General features: G+C 36.8%; 1 protein-coding gene across 4 annotated transcripts in view; it reads left to right on the top strand.

The window, feature by feature from the left end:
• ISPD (isoprenoid synthase domain containing) overlaps window positions 1-16,682 on the top strand; it is a 368,880-nt gene that overhangs the window by 113,871 nt on the left and 238,327 nt on the right. The window lies entirely within an intron of this gene.

The raw sequence follows: 16,682 nt of genomic DNA, 5'->3' as shown, positions 1-16,682 counted from the left end.
AAAAGAATTTTCTCTTATAAATCTTTACGGATGTGGGGCTCCAATATGAAAACAGCATGACATTTATATTCTTATAATTGGAGTTTTCAGAAAAATAGAAGCAGCATAAGGAGTGGTAATATTTGACCACTGGTAACTCTAAGAATTGGAGAAGGCAATGGCATCCCACTCCAGTACTCTTGCCTGGAAAATCCCATGGACGGAGGAGCCTGGTAGGCTGCAGACCATGGGGTTGCGAAGAGTTGGACACGACTGAGCGACTTCACTTCACTTTTCCCTTTCATGCATTGGAGAAGAAAATGGCAACCCACTCCAGTGTTCTTGCCTGGAGAATCCCAGGGATGGGGGAGCCTGGTGGGCTGCCGTCTATGGGGTCACACAGAGTCAGACACAACTGAAGCGACTTAGCAGCAGCAGCAGCAGCATGGATGGCTACAATTAAGAATATGCCTCCTAAATCACAGAATTTTAGAAATACTAAGTTATGAAAATGCTTCATATATTACAGTTTTTATCAATTAGTTTGAATCATTGTATAGCATTAGAAGTATACAAGGAACTTAAAATGGTAAAGTGAAATTTCTGTAGCTCCCTTTCACAATGTAGAATTTCTATTCTACACATAACTTTATTATGTATTTTTTGCTTCTTTTTTATTTTTTAAATTATGAAAATATGATAGCACATTTACAGGAGACTTGGAAAATACAGAATAAAATTACATATAGTTCTGTATGTAAGATTGTTTAAGTAGATAAATTAAGATTTTTAGTTGTAGTTTCAATGTCAAATTCTCAGAAATTAATAGAAGGAATGTACAGAGAAGTAGAAGAATATATGCTGAAAAGCATTATGAACCAATTGAACATAATTAGGATTTATACAATTTTCACACAATAGTAAGATACAAATTCTATTCAAGTTCCCATAGACTATAAATTAGGAGACACTGGAACATATCCAGAGACATAAAACTAGGTGCAAAAATTTCATGGTCTAAAGGTATTGAAATCATACAGAATCCATTCTCTTATTACTGTGGAATTATGTTAGAAATCAATATCAAAAGAAACTTGAAAATAACTCATATATTTTAAAGTGCAACGTGACATTTACTAAGCTAGATCTTTGACTTAGCCATTAAAAGCCTCAATAAAGTTAGAAGACTGGAAAAACTCAGAGGGTGATTGCGGAGAAGAAACCATCTAAATGATAAATTAATATAAAATAAATTAATATCAAACATACTTTTAAAAATTCCATGTATTTGGAAATTAAATGTCTGCTTTTAAATGAGGGGTATATCTAAGAAGTCATAACAAGGAAAATTAGAAAATATTTGTCATAGAATAAAAATAAATGCACACAGAATTTACCAGAATTTGTTGCATGAAGCTTCCAAACAGAATTTAACCAGAATTTGTTGCATGAAGCTGAAGCTGCTTAATTGAACTAAATACAGTGTGGAGTCTTGAATAAGGTATGGAAACAAATGAGGGACACTAGCATGACACTCTGTGAGATCTGAGCTCAGCCTGCACTTGAGTCAGTGAGACTGTATCCCATGTCAATTGCCTGTTTGTTTTAACAGCATAGTATGTCCTTATATTCTCAGAATGGGATTGGAAGTTTCAGGCCTCATTCAAGTTTTTTTTAATCATTAAGATGATAAACTTTGTAGACTTTTAGCAGTAGTACTAGATGCCCAAATACATGGAATTACATCAAAATTTTGAGTGAATATAATTTAGAAATCTAGCATTCTAGTCATACTAAGTCAAACAAGTAGAATCAAAATATCAGAAATTTTTAGCTAGGCAAAAATTCATAAGTTTTCTAAAATATATAGTGTATATACTACATATATATATGTATATATATTTGTGTGTGTGTATATATATATACTCACACACAAAATATTTTGTGTATATATATATATTTTGTATATATATGAACAAAATATTTTCTTCTATGCTTGGTAAAGGCTGGAGAATGAAGATCAAAAAAAAAAAAAAAGAGATGGAGAAACTGGATAACATAAACTAAATGAAATGGGAACACTGAGTATGAAATAAAAAAAGTGAAACAAACTAGATAAAAGTAAAGGATCATCATATAGTCCAGTTGTTTTTAAACATAGCTTCTCATTAGAAACACATCTGGAGCTTTGGAGGAAAAAAACAATACCTGGGCATTTGTATTTTTCAAAAAATTCCAAGATAATTCTGATATCCTTCTGGATTTTGAAAAGTGATTACAGATTTTTCTATTAAATGATAGTTTTAGTAATATTCTGTTATTTTCTTTTGACCAATCATGATATGATTATTGTATTAAGCACAAATCACAGTAGTAGGAAACATTTATTAGTTTTCACAATCAATAGCCATACAAAACCTAAAAGATCATTACAATTGTAAGCCATAATGAAAACATGATTAACCTAGCAATATAAAATAATTATATACAATTTAGGGGGTTAAATAGTGTGATGTGGTAAGTGGAGGTGCATACACGCATATGTTTTCATCTTCCCAGCCAGTCTTTGTCTTTTGGTTCTTGCATTTGATCCATTTACATTTAAGGTAATTATCAATATGTATGATCCTATTACCATTTTCTTAATCATTTTGGGTTTATTTTGTGTAGGTCTTTTCCTTCTCTTGTGTATCCTGCTTAGAGAAGTTCCTTTAGCGTTTGTTGTAAAGTTGGTTCGGTGGTGCTGAGTTGTCTCAATTTTTGCTTGTCTGTAAAACTTTTGATTTTTCCATCAAATCTGAACAAGAGTCTTTCTGGGTAAAGTATTGGTTGTAAGTTCTTCTGCCTTATCACCTTAAATATATCATGACATTCCCTTCTGGCTTGTAGAGTTTCTGTTGAGAAATTAGCTGATAACCTTACGGGAGTTCCCTGGTATGTTACTTGTCCTTTTTCCCTTGTTGCTTTTAATATTTTATCTTTAATTTTTGTCAGTTTGATTACTGTGTGTCTCAGTGTGTTTCTCATTGTGTTCATCCTGCCTGGATCTCTCTGTGCTTCCTGGACTTGGTTGACCCATGTTAGGGAAGTTTTCAGTATTATCTCTTCAAGTATTTTCTCAGGTCCTTTCTCTCTTCTTCTTCTGGGGCCCCGAAAAATGCAAATGTTGGTGTGTTTAATGTTGTTCCAGAGGTCTCTTAGGCTGTCTTGATCTCCTTTCGTTCTTTTTTCTGTATTCTGTTCTGTGGCAGTGATTTCCACTGTTCTGACCTCCAGGTCATTTATTTGTTCTTCTGCCTCAGTTATTGTGCGACTGATTCTTTCCAGTGTGTTATTCATCTCTGTTTGTTTGTTCTTTAGTTCTTCTAGGTCTTTGGTAAACATTTCTTCTTTCTTCTCCATTGTTTTCCTGAGATTCTGCATCATCTTCACTGTCATTATTCTGAATTCTTTTTTCTGGAAGGTTGCCTATCTCCACTTCATTGAGTTGTTTTTCTGAGGTTTTATCTTGACCCTTCATCTGGGACCTAACTTTCTGCTTTTTCATTCTGATTAACTTTCTGTAATATGGTTTTTGTTCTAGCTCCTATGGGATTGTGCTTCTTCTTGCTTCTTCTGCCTACCCTCTGATTAAGGAGGCTGAGAGGCTTGTGTAAGCTTCCTGTGGGAAAAACTGGGTCTTGCCCTGGTGGGCAGGGTTGTGCTTAGTAAAGCTTTAATCCAATTATCTGCTGATAAAATGTGGCATTGTGCTCCCTCCCTGTTAGTAGGATTAATGATGATCTCCAAGAGGGCTTATACCAAGGGGCCCCTTCCAGGACTGCTGCTACCAGTGCCTCCGTCCCTGCAGCAAGATTTTGTTTATGCTCTCCAAGAGTGAAGTCTGTTTTCCTCAGTCCTGTGGAAGTGCTGTAATCAAATCCTGGTAACCTTCAAAGTCAGATTTCCTGGGGATTCCCAAGTCCTCTTTTCCAGGGATCCCCAGGCTGGGAACCCTGCCAATGAGGCTCAGAACCTTCACAACAGTGGGAGAACTTCTTTGGTATTATTGTTTTCCACTTTGTGGGTCACCCACCTGGTGGGTATGGGATTTGATTTTATCATGATTGTGCCCCTCCTAAAATCTTGTTGCAGTTTCGTCTTTGTTTTTTGATGTGGGTATCTTTTTTGGTGGGTTCCAGTGTCCTCTTGTCGATGGTTGTTCAACAGCTAGTTGCAATTTTGGTGCTGTCACAGGAGGTGAGCACATGTCCTTCTATTCCACCATCTTAAACCGGAAACCAGAGTTGCTGTAGTTTTAAGAGGTGGGGTGAGAGCACTGGTGCTGTTTTTAATTTCTCTTGTTCTTTAGCACTGGGCACAGGTGCAGTCATGGGAAATGTGTACAAAATGGGGTGAATGGGACCCCGTCTTCCTGGTAGGAGTGCTGAAGAGAAGTGCACTAAAGAAATGGAATGTGCAGGGAGAGTTTGGGATGAGAAAGGCTATTACTTAAATATACATAACATGATCTAAGGTCACTTAAACATATGAAAGTGAAGAGGAACTAAAAAGCCTCTTGATAAAAGTGAAAGAGGGAAGTGAAAAAGTTGGCTTAAAGCTCAACATTCAGAAAACAAAGATCATGGCATCTGGTTCCATCACTTCATGGGAAATAGATGGGGAAACAGTGGAAACAGTGTCAGACTTTATTTTTCTGGGCTCCAAAATCACTGCAGATGGTGACTGCAGCCATGAAATTAAAAGACGCTTACTCCTTGGAAGGAAAGTTATGAGCAACCTAGATAGCATATTCAAAAGCAGAGACATTACTTTGCCAACAAAGGTCTGTCTAGTCAAGGCTATGGTTTTTCCTGTGGTCATGCATGGATGTGAGAGTTGGACTGTGAAGAAAACTGAGCACCAAAGAATTGATGCTTTTGAACTGTAGTGTTGGAGAAGACTCTTGAGAGTCCCTTGGACTGCAAGGAGATCCAGCCAGTCCATTCTGAAGGAGATCAGCCCTGGGATTTCTTTGGAAGGAATGATGCTGAAGCTGAAGCTCCAGTACTTTGGCCACCTCATGCGAAGAGTTGACTCATTGGAAAAGACTGTGATGCTGGGAGGGATTGGGGGCAAGAGGAGAAGGGGACGACAGAGGATGAGATGGCTGGATGGCATCACTGCCTCGATGGACATGAGTCTCAGTGAACTCTGGGAGTTGGTGATGGACAGGGAGGCCTGGCATGCGGCGATTCATGGGGTCGCGGAGAGTCGGACACGACTGAGCAACTGATCTGATCTGATCTGTTCTGAAATATACAAAGAGTGAGAAAAATTTAAACTCCCTTGGGAAAGGATGACTAATAGATACCCGTGCTGAGATGGCACAGATGTTAAAATTTTATGAAAAATACTTTTAAAGTGCTTGGTACATAAATGCTGTAACAAGTAAGGGGAAATGTTCTTGAAAGATGAAAAGTCAACGAAAGGATAGAGAATATAAAGAAGAACCAAATAGAAATCTTAAAACTGAAAAAAAAAAAAAAAAGGTAATCAAAAAAACCCACAAACTTACTGGATGGTCTTAATAACAGAATGGAAATGGCAGAGTACCACTGAAGTTAAAAATAAATCATTGAAAGTTTTTCAGTTTGAACTACCGAATGAAAAAAAATTGGGAAAGAAAATTAATAGTGCTTCTCATGTGTGGGAAAGTATCAGGTCATCTAAATCCTGGAAGGAGAGGAAAAAGTACAGTTTAGAAAAAAAAAACTAGAAGAAATTTTTTAGAAAAAAAATGTAGAAATTTTGAATAAAAACTTCACAAATTTGATAAAAGATATAAAACTGCAGATGCAAGATGCTCAGGTAATTACAACATGATAACCCAAAGATTATCAAAGATTATGCTTCCCTGGTGGCTCAGTGGCTAAAGAGTCTGTCTGCAGTGCAGGAAAGCTGTGTTTGATCCCTGGCTTGGGAAGATGCCCTGGAGAAGGAAATGTCAGCCCACTCCAGTATTCTTGCCTGGAGAATTCCATGGACAGAGGAGCCTGGTGGCCTACAGTCCATGGGGTCACAAAGAGTTGGACAGGACTGAGTGACTAACACTTTCACTTTCACTTTCAACCCAAAGATATCCACACATGGATTCTTTGTAAGCAAAACTGCTGAAAAGTAAGACAGTACTCTTGAAAGTAGCCAGCGAGAAAGGATGCACTGCTAATAGAGGAACAACAATTTGAAAGACTATAAATTTGTCCTGAGAAAACATGGGAACCAGAAGAAAGTAGAACAAGATTTTTACAGTTCCAAAAACAAATAGTATTAACTCAGTATTTTATATCCAACCAAAATATATACTTTAGGAATAAAGGTAAAATAAAAACAATCTCATGTAATTGAAACAAAGATAATTTTGTTGCCAGAAGATGTACTCTGAAAGGATATCTCCTTTCATACAAAGGAGATGATGCCAGAAGGAATCTTGGAAATCAGGAATTAAGGTGGAACAAAAGAATCAATGGGCGTCCCTGGTGGCTCAGTGGTAAAGAATCTGCTTGCCAAGCAGGAGATGCAGGTTTGATCCCTGGGTCAGAAAAATCCCCTGGAGAAGGAAATGGCACCCCACTCTAATATTCTTGCCTGGAGAATTCCATGGACAGAGGAGCCTGGTGGGCTAAAGTCCGTGCTGTCCTAAAAGAGTTGGACATGACTTAGTGACTAAACAACAACTATAGAACCAATCAGTGGAATAGACTCATGTAGTTCTCTTTTACATTTAAAAACTATTATAGATAATATTTTTTGATGAGTTTTCCTATGTATGAGACAGCTTCAGTGTTGTGAATAAGTAAATGCAGCACAAAGGTGGTAGGGTAAAGGGACCTCTAATTCCAGGTTGGTTTCTACATTTTACTTGCTGTTGTAAAATATTTTATTTAAACTCTAAAAGGGTAGATATGAATATTGAAGTCCCTAGAGCAACCACTTAAAAAAATATAGAGATTTGATCAGAAACAGAAGAGATAAACGTGAATACTATAAAAAAATTTAAACCAGGAGTTGTTCATTTACTTAGTCATGTCCGACGCTTCTCCAACCCCGTGGACTGCAGCATGCAGTCCTTCACCATCTCCCGGAGCTTACTCAGATTCACGCCCATTGAGTCAGTGATGCCATCTGAGGGTCTAATCCTCTATCATTCTCTTCTCCTTCTGCTTTCAATCTTTCCCAGCATCAGGGTCTTTTCCAGTGAGTTGGCTCTTTGTATTAGGTGGACAAAGTATTGACGCTTCAGCTTCAGCAGCATCCTTCCAATGAATGTTCAGGGTTGATTTCCTTTAGGACGGACTGGTTGGAGCTCCTTGCAGTCCAGTGGACTCTCAAGAGTATTCTCTAGCACCAGAGTCCAAAGGCATCAATTTCTTCAGTGCACAGCCTTTTTACTTGCCCAGCTCTCACATCCATATATGACTACTGGAAAAACAATAGGTTTGACTAGACGGACCTTTGTTGGCAAAGTAATGTCTCTGCTTTTTAATATGCTGTCTAGGTTTGTCATTGCTTTTCTTCCAAGGGGCAAGTGTCTTTTAATTTGATGGCTGCAGTCATTGTCTGCAGTGATTTTGGGTTCCCCCCAAAATAAAGTCTCTCACTGTTTCTATTATTTCCCCATCTATTTGCCATGACGTGATGACACCAGATGCCATGATCTTCTTTTTTTGATTGTTAAGTTTTAAGCCAGATTTTTCACTCTCCTCTTTCACCTTCATCAAGAAGTTCTTCAGTTCCTCTTTGCTTTCTGTCGTAAGAGTGGTGTCATCTGCGTATCTGAGATTATTGATGTTTCTCCCTGCAGTCTTGATTCCAGCTTGTGATTCATCCAGTCGCATTTTTCATGATGTACATTGCGTGTAAGTTAAATAAGCAGAGTGGCATTATGCCGCCTTGATGTACTCCTTTCCAAATTTTGAACCAGTCTGATGTTCTGTGTCCTGTTCTAACTGTTGCTGCTTGACCTGAATACAGGTTTCTCAGGAGGCGGGCAAGGTGGTCTGGTATTCTTATCTCTTGAAGAATTTTCCACAGTTTGTTGTGATCCACAGTCAAAGGCTTTAGTGTAGTCGGTAAAGCAGAAGTAGATATTTTTCTGGAATTCTGTAGCTTTCTCTGTGATCCAAAGGATGTTAGCAAGAGAGAAAGGAGAAAAGGGGAACATAAAACAGAGGGAAAAAAAATATAAATAATAAAGTAAATGACCTAAATCCATGTACATCAGTAATTTCATTAAATGTCAGTGGTTTTAGCATACCAATTAAAAGGTAAAGTTTTTAGGATGAATATTAAAATATGACCCAACTGTACGCCGCCTATAAGAGTTCATTTCTAATATAATGTTTTAAATGAAGGTTACAAGTAAATAAAAGTAAAAACACATACCATGTATTTACTAATAAAAAGAAAGCTGGAGTGGCCATATAAATATCAGACAAAGTAATAAAGACATACCTTACATAATAAAGGGAAAAATTCACCAGGAAGACATAGTTCTAAATGTGTTTCCACTTAACCACAGAGACTGAAAATATATTTAACATGAACTGACCAAAGTGAAGGGAAAATTAGATAAATCAACAATGATAGTTGGAAAATGTAATATTTCTGTGTTTGCTGGAATCAATAAAATATAAACTAGGATATAAGAAGAGTGAATAGTGTCACCAACTAACTTGATTTAATTTACACAGAAGTTTCCATCCAGTAGTAAAAGAATAAACATTCTTCTCAAGTGCACTGAGAACATTCTCCAAGACAGAATGTACCCTAGGTAATAAGACAAATCTTAACAAATTTAGAAGAATTGAAAGCATGCAAAGTATGTTCTCTGACCATAATGGAAACAAACTAGAAATCAATAATAGGTTATAAAAAAAAAAGACAATTGGAAAATAAACACTAAACCATCTGTGTCCAACAGAAAGTCTCAAGATAACTTAGAAAATACTTCTAACAAAATGACATCACACTTTATAGAATCCTGCTAGAACAGTACTAAGAGGGAACTTAATAGCATTTAAATGCTTATATTAAGGATGGAAAAAAGTCTTGAATCAATGATCTGAGTTCCTGTGTTGAGGAGCAATGTAAACCCAAAGTAAGCAGTGGGAAGGAAATGATAAAGAGCAGAAATTAATGATGTTGAAAACAAAATGTTAGAGAAAAAAAACAAAAAACACTAAAGCTGGTTCTCTGAAAAGATTAATAAAACTGAATAAACCTATCATAAGACTGCAAGAAAAAAAGGAAAACACAATTGGAAATGTTATACAATTGCTGGTGACAATGCCAAATGGTATTGATAGCAAGTTCTGATAGTAAGAAAAACACATTTATTGTATGATCCAGCTCTATTCCAATGCAAATACTCTAGAGAAAGGAAAACTTACTTTCACACAGGAAACTGTATGTAAATGTCTGTAGCAGTTCTATTCATAATCATCAGAAGTGTGGAGCAATGCAGATGTTCTTCAGTGGATGAATTGATGAACTGTTACTTCTATACAAACGGAAGGCAATTCAAGTGAAAATCTATGAATTGTCCATTTATAAAATAACTTAACCTCAGAGGAATCACACTGAATGATAGAAACTGATCTCCAGAGGTTATAATTTGGATGATTCCATTTATTATGATATTTAAAAAAATTTTATTTTATATTGGAGTATTGTTGATTAACAATGTCGTGTTAGTTTCAGGTGTATCGCAGAGTGATTCAGTTACACAAATACATGTATATATATATTTTAAAACCATTTTCCCATTTAGGTTATTACTGAATGTTGAGCAGACTTCCCTGTACTCTACAGTAGGTCCTTTTTGGTTATCTATTTTGTTTTTTTATGGTTTTAATATTTAAAATTAAAGAATTATTGTATATTGGAATGTAGTTAATTAACAGTGATATTAAAGATGCCATGAGGGATTGAACTGCTTTGTATCCTGACTCTGGTGGTGGTTATGCAAATCTGTAATGCCACAACTGCAGAAATCACAAGTGTACACACAAAACGGTAATTTTACTGTATGCTAATAGAGGTTAAGTATGTCTTCATAAGGTCCTGATGATCAGCAATGTTATGATGCCATCCCTATTCCAAAGAAGTTCTACAGAGGAAAAACAAAAGTTTTAATTCATGAAATACAGTAATTCGGTAGTGAAAGTTTGCCAGTTATTTCATTACAGGCTTCAAGAGAAGACTGTGTTCACCTCAGTGTGACGTCGTTTTCTCTTACATTCTATTAGCCTGAATGTTTGGGAGATAACAGGGTATGCCAGAAACTGCACAGAATCCTTTTTACTCCATGAACCTGTGAGACTGCCATTCATGTATTGTTTCAATTGAAAAAGTAAAAGATCGGGAAGCTCCTGGGTAAAATGCTGAATCAGGGAATTATCTGTGTTGTGTATCAGTTCGATCGGCACGTGGGGTGGTTGAGGGCCTTGACTCCACCCCAGGTTGCTTGATGGGAATGCTGGCTCCTGCAGTTACTAGCTGTGCAACCTCAGGCAAGTCATTTGTATCATCATCTCTGAAGAGGCTAGGATGATTTTGCCAGCTATAGTTTTGTTAGAATTTAATATATATTTATAATAATAATATAATACTAATAATAATCGTCACTCAGTGAGAACTAATCCACTGATTTGGCTGAGTTACTCTAGGCCTCAGTTGCTTTTTACGTTAAAGGAGGCTAATATTTTCTGTTTATTAGGAATATTGCATTGATTCATCAGAATTTATAGGACTCTAAGATATTTTGAGCTCTTAAAGCTTCATGCTTTGTAAATAAAAATACCATTGCTCTTCTCTTTTCATGTTATTGGCAGTTTTTTTCTAAGTTAAATTTTTTTTTAAGTTTACTGATTGCTTTAACAGTGTGTTTTAGACCCTTCTGTACCATTATGTGCTATACTGAAGACCCTATTTTGTCCCTTGATCATCTATAAATATACTTTTTGAATGAATAGAAGTACAGATGAGAAGACTAGTCTAATTTCAGGTAATTTTTTTTTTTAACTTTTTATTGTCAAATAACCCACAGACAGAAACCTAAACCAAACAAATTTGTAACTTAAAGAATAATGCACACATTTGCATAAAGTCACTCAAATCAAGTCACTTTGTACCCACTGCACAAAAGCCTTTTCCTCTGTTTTACACAGTTGTAGTGGCAATCCAGATTTTGTAGCAATCTCCTAATATTTCTTTTAACATTTATCACTCATATGTGCATCCATAGAGTCTGTGGTTTGGTTGTGATAATGTTTAAAATGACATTTAAAATCTCAGTCTACAGGTTCCCTATCGCTTTATTTTGCTTACACTTGGTCTTTTTCTAGACTTGGGCCATTTGACTTGTAGTGCTTCTTTTGAATTTTGATGAGTGCATATTTATGGATGATACAATTCTGTATGTTTTTCTGTCCTCTACAAAATCATAACTGGACCTAGAAGCTTGACTGGATTTAGTTTCATCTCTTTTTTTGCAAGACCAGAGGCGGTGTGAGTGTTTTGTTGGGACACCTAATGTCTGGTTGCTCTGTAGTGTGGTAATAGCAGCGCTGCTACTCATTGCTTGTATTTGTTAATAGATTTGGAAAGTGAAAGTATTAGTCGCCCAGGCGTGTGCAACCCCATGAACTGTAGCTCACAGGGCTCCTCTGTCCATGGAATTTTCCAGGCAAGAATCCTGGAGTGAGTTGCTATTCCTTTCTCCAGGGGATCTTCCCAACCCAGGGATCAAACCTGGGTCTCCCGCGTTGCAGGCATATTCTTTACCATCTGAGCCACCAGGTTTGAGGGGGCCTGCAAAATCATGAAATGTATTTTAATTCTATTAATTAGTTTTCAGGTATTAGTTAAGTTATATTCACAAAGAAACACTTCTATCTACTGTTCAGTTGTCTAGTGGTACAGTTTCTATGACAAAAGTAAATGCTTGGTTATTTTCCTTTATCGGTTTCTCATTATCCAAAGTTAGCAATTATTTTATGAATAGCATTTTTACATGAAGATGAAATATTTCATGAGTTCATAGTGATACTTCAGTATTGAAAGTGAAAGTGAAAATGAAGTCGCTCAGTCGTGTCCGACTCTTTGCAACCCCATGGACTGTAGCCTACCAGGCTTCTCTGTCCATGGGATTTTCCAGGCAAGAATACTGGAGTGGGTTGCCATTTCCTTCTCCAGGAGATCTTCCCAACCCAGAGATGAACCCGTGTCTCCCGCATTGTAGGCAGATGCTTTACCATCTGAGCCACCAGGAAAGTACCCACCAGGGAAGTCACTTCAGTATTAAGTTGTATCTTATTTCCAGCATGTTGAGAATCATGGTTCTCAAAGCTAGAGGGAATAATAGAATATTATATAAATACTCATTTGTTGTATTCAACAGTGCACACCCTAGGTCTCAAAGTGCCAATATTAATGTTATAAACTAATATTATTTCCATAAAAGTTTAAACAATTTTTTCATACATGTACTGTCCCCAGTTACTCTCCTATTCCATTTCTTTTACATTGTATGTTTTCAGATTATATAGCTGTTATACACTGTACTATTTTAACTTGATCTCTTATACAGTTGCAGTTCTGCTAGTAACTGTTTTACACTGTTCATCAATAATTTTGTTCATGTCTCTCTAGACTTAGTTATCTTAAGCATGAGCTCTTGTACATTTCTTGGGAAAGGTCCCTGGGAAAATTGAATTTAACTCACATTAATAACTGCTTGTGCTTTATTCTTGAAAGTTAGTTTTACTGAATATAAAATCCTTGGCTCATGTATTTTCCCTGGCATAACTTAAGTGTGTTTCTCTGTTTTTCTTGTATAAAGTCCTAGATTATCTCATTTTATTTCCTTATCTGTTTATTCTTTTTGCCTCTGTGCCCAAAGGAATTATTTTTTATAAGTCTATTAATTTTGCTAGAAAATGTCTTCATATTGATTTTTATTGGTAAATATTTGTAAATATTGATATGTAATATACTTGTGTGTGTATAGGTGTTACGTGTAGTTTTTAGTAATGTCTTTTTTTAATAGAAGCTATTATGTTTATGTTGGATCATCTTTACCTAACTTCAATATTTATTACTTTATATTGAATGTTTATCTTCAAAAAATTTTATTGTTACATTTTCTCTTAAAGTATTATTGGTTGGTTTTATACTTGCGTCATTTTCTAATGTGGTCTTCATTTCTTAAATAATCTTTTCTTCTATTTTGCATTCTTTCCGGAGTTCTGCAACTTAATTTGAGTCTGTTAAATTCCAAATTAAGTGGCTCTTTCATGTTTGATTTCATTAGTAATGTTTTATAGCTTGTTTTGAAATAGATTACAGTTTGGCTTGATTTGATAGGCACATCTTTCTGGCATGCTCTCATTATTTTTAGAGGTATTATTATTGTCCTTGTTTTCTTTTTGCTTATAATAATTTTTTTCTGGGGTTTGGCTTGAATATTTTCCCATTTTATGGATGTGAATTTCATTTTTCTTAAACTTGAAGATGAAGAAAGGTGTCACAATAACTCAAAAAGCTTCCTCTTCTGTTGCTGTCTCATGGTGTCTACAAATAGGGAAACGCAATTCTAATATTTTTCTGACCCTATTCTTCTCTCATACTTTCATGTGGATCTTCTCTCTTTTGACTCTGTTTCTGTCCTGTGTAACTTTGATTCCACTTCCAGTTTCTCTTTTAGTTGGACCCCATGCTGAAGGGGGTCTCTGTTGTATCAGTTTTCATAGTATGTACGCCGTTCCTTCAGACCTAACCAAGTTCTCTTGCATTGTGTATGTGTACCAAGTTGCTTCAGTCATTTCCGACTCTTTGTGACCCTACGGACTGTAGCCCCCCAGGCTTCTTTGTCCATGGGATTCTCCAGGCAAGAATACGGAGTGGATTGCCATTACCTCTTCCAGGGGATCTTCCCAACCCAGGGATTGAATTCACATCTTTTATGTCTCCTACGTTGACAGGTGGATCCTTTACTACTAGCACCGTTTCTCTTGTATTGTATGAAGCTATTTTATGTATAAAACTCCTCCAGTTAGGGTGGCTATTGACTGTGGCAAACTTTAAGTTTTTTCTATTATCCTATCTGTTAGACATCCTGTTTTTATTGATTCCTAGATGGTGTACAGTGTTTCAGGTCTTATATCATGGGTTCATTTTGTTTGACTGCATCATGAAGATTATTTATATTACCTTTGTATCTAAGCTTATTGAAAATGTTGTCCATGAGTTCTTGGTTTTACCATCCAATTTTGTTTTTATATTGGGATTCTTAATAAGTGTTCCTTGACTGTCATTGCCACTTTTCAAGAGTTCTCTTTTTTCTCTCTTAAATAATTTTTTCTCTTGGTATTGAGCAAAATTTTGCAAATGAGGTGTTTCTTTCAAAAAATTTCTCTTAATCATAAGTCACTTTCATATGCATAATTGAATATTTTCTACCTCTTTCCATATGGAAGCTAGTAAATGTATGTATATTTGTGTATTATCAAATAGAAAACAATCTGTGTGTGTACCTACTCAGGTAAAAATGATTCTTAAGTGTTAAGCCTACAAAACTTGGAGTTACATTATATTGAAGACATTTTCTTAAGGCTGACCTTATTTTTTAATTCTTATTCTAGAAAATAAAAATTTAAGATAAATGTTTTCTTTTGGCTTTTTGATAATTAGGAATGTTTTTGTATTTAAAGTTATTTGTTTTGAAACAAAACTGTTGCATTAAAAAAAACTTGTAAGTCTTACATATTTTACTCAGCATAATGCATTTGGTGTTAATCCAGACTGTTGCATTTATTGATAGATTATTGCTGCGTTTGTATTCCTTTGTGTGGAGGTTTTATCCATTCACTCATCAAAGGACATCTCGGTTGTTTCCAGTGTTTAATAGTTACTAGTAGACGGAGGAGCCTGGTGGGCTGCAGTCCATGGGGTCGCAAAAAGTTGGGCACGACTGAGGGACTTCCCTTTCACTTTTCACTTTCATGCATTGGAGAAGGAAATGGCAACCCACTCCAGTGTTCTTGACTGGAGAATCCCAGGGACGGGGGAGCCTGGTGGACTGATACCTATGGGGTCGCACAGAGTCGGACACAACTGAAGCGACTTAGCAGCAGCAGTAGAGCTTCTGTAAGCATTCATGTATAGGTTTTGTGTGGACATACGCTTTCATTTCTGTGAGGTAAATGCCCAAGAGTGGAATTACTAGGTTCATAGTTCAGTTCAGTTCAGTCACTCAGTTGTTTCTGACTCTTTGCAACCCCATAAACTGCAGCACGCCAGGCCTCCCTATCTATCCATCACCGACTCCCGGAGTTTACTCAAACTCATGTCCCTTGAGTCAGTGATGCCATCGAACCATCTCATCCTCTGTCGTTCCCTTCTGCCACCTTCGATCTTTCCCAGCATCAGAGGCTTTTCAAATGAGTCAGTTCTTCACATCAGGTGGCCAAAGTATTGGAGTTTCAGCTTCAGCATCAGTCCTTCCAATGAATATTCAGGACTGATTTTCTTTAGGATGGACTGGTTGGATCTCCTTGCAGTCCAAGGGACTCTGCAGAGTCTTCTCCAGCACCACAGTTAACCCCATGAACAGTATGAAAAGGTTCATGGTAGGTATGTGTTTATCTGTTTCAGGAACTGCCAAACAGTTTTCCAAGGTGGGCAAATCATTTAGCATTCCCAACAGCAAGATTTTAGAGCCTAGTTGCTATGCGTTCTTGCCAGAACTTGGCATTGTCAGTATTTTTTATTTTAGTCATACTGAAAGGCATGTAGAGGAATCTCCTTGATATTTCTCTGATATTTAATAGTGTTAACTATCTCTTCATGAACTTTTTTATCTGTTTGTATCTTTCTTTAAAAAGTTATTTACTTTAATTGGAGAATAATTACAATATTATGATGATATTTGCCATACATGGGCATGAATCAGCCATGGGTACACATGTGTCCCCCCATCCTGAAACCCCCTTCTACCTCCCTCCCCATCCCATCCCTCTGGGTTGTCCCAGAGCACTGACTTCAAATGCCCTGCTTCATGCATGGAACTTGAACTGGTAATCTATTTTACATACATGTTTCAATGCTATTCTGTCAAATCATTCCACCCTCGCCTTCTCCCACAGAGTCCAAAAGTATGTTCTTTACATCTATGTCTCTTTTGTTGCCTTGCATATGGGATCGTCATTACTGTCTTTCTAAATTCCATATATATATTCAGTCCATATATATCATATATATCATATATCATATATATATCCATATATATATGATCAGATCAGTCGCTCAGTCGTGTCCGACTCTTTGTGACCCCATGAATCGCAGCACGCCAGGCCTCCCTGTCCATCACCAACTCCCGGAGTTCACTCAGACTCACATCCATCGAGTCAGTGATGCCATCCAGCCATCTCATCCTCTGTCGTCCCCTTCTCCTCCTGCCCCCAATCCCTCCCAGCATCACAGTCTTTTCCAATGAGTCAGCTCTTCACATGAGGGGGCGAAAGTACTGGAGTTTCAGCTTTAGCATCATTCCTTGCAAAGAAATCCCAGGGCTGATCTCCTTCAGAATGGACTGGTTGGATCTCCTTGCAGTCCAAGGGACTCTCAAGAGTCTTCTCCAACACCACAGTTCAAAAGCATCA

Source organism: Bison bison, unplaced genomic scaffold (genome assembly GCF_000754665.1).
Source record: "Bison bison bison isolate TAMUID 2011002044 unplaced genomic scaffold, Bison_UMD1.0 scf7180017864479, whole genome shotgun sequence".
In the NCBI taxonomy this organism is placed as follows: domain Eukaryota; kingdom Metazoa; phylum Chordata; class Mammalia; order Artiodactyla; family Bovidae; genus Bison; species Bison bison.
This window is presented reverse-complemented; position numbering and strand designations above follow the sequence as displayed.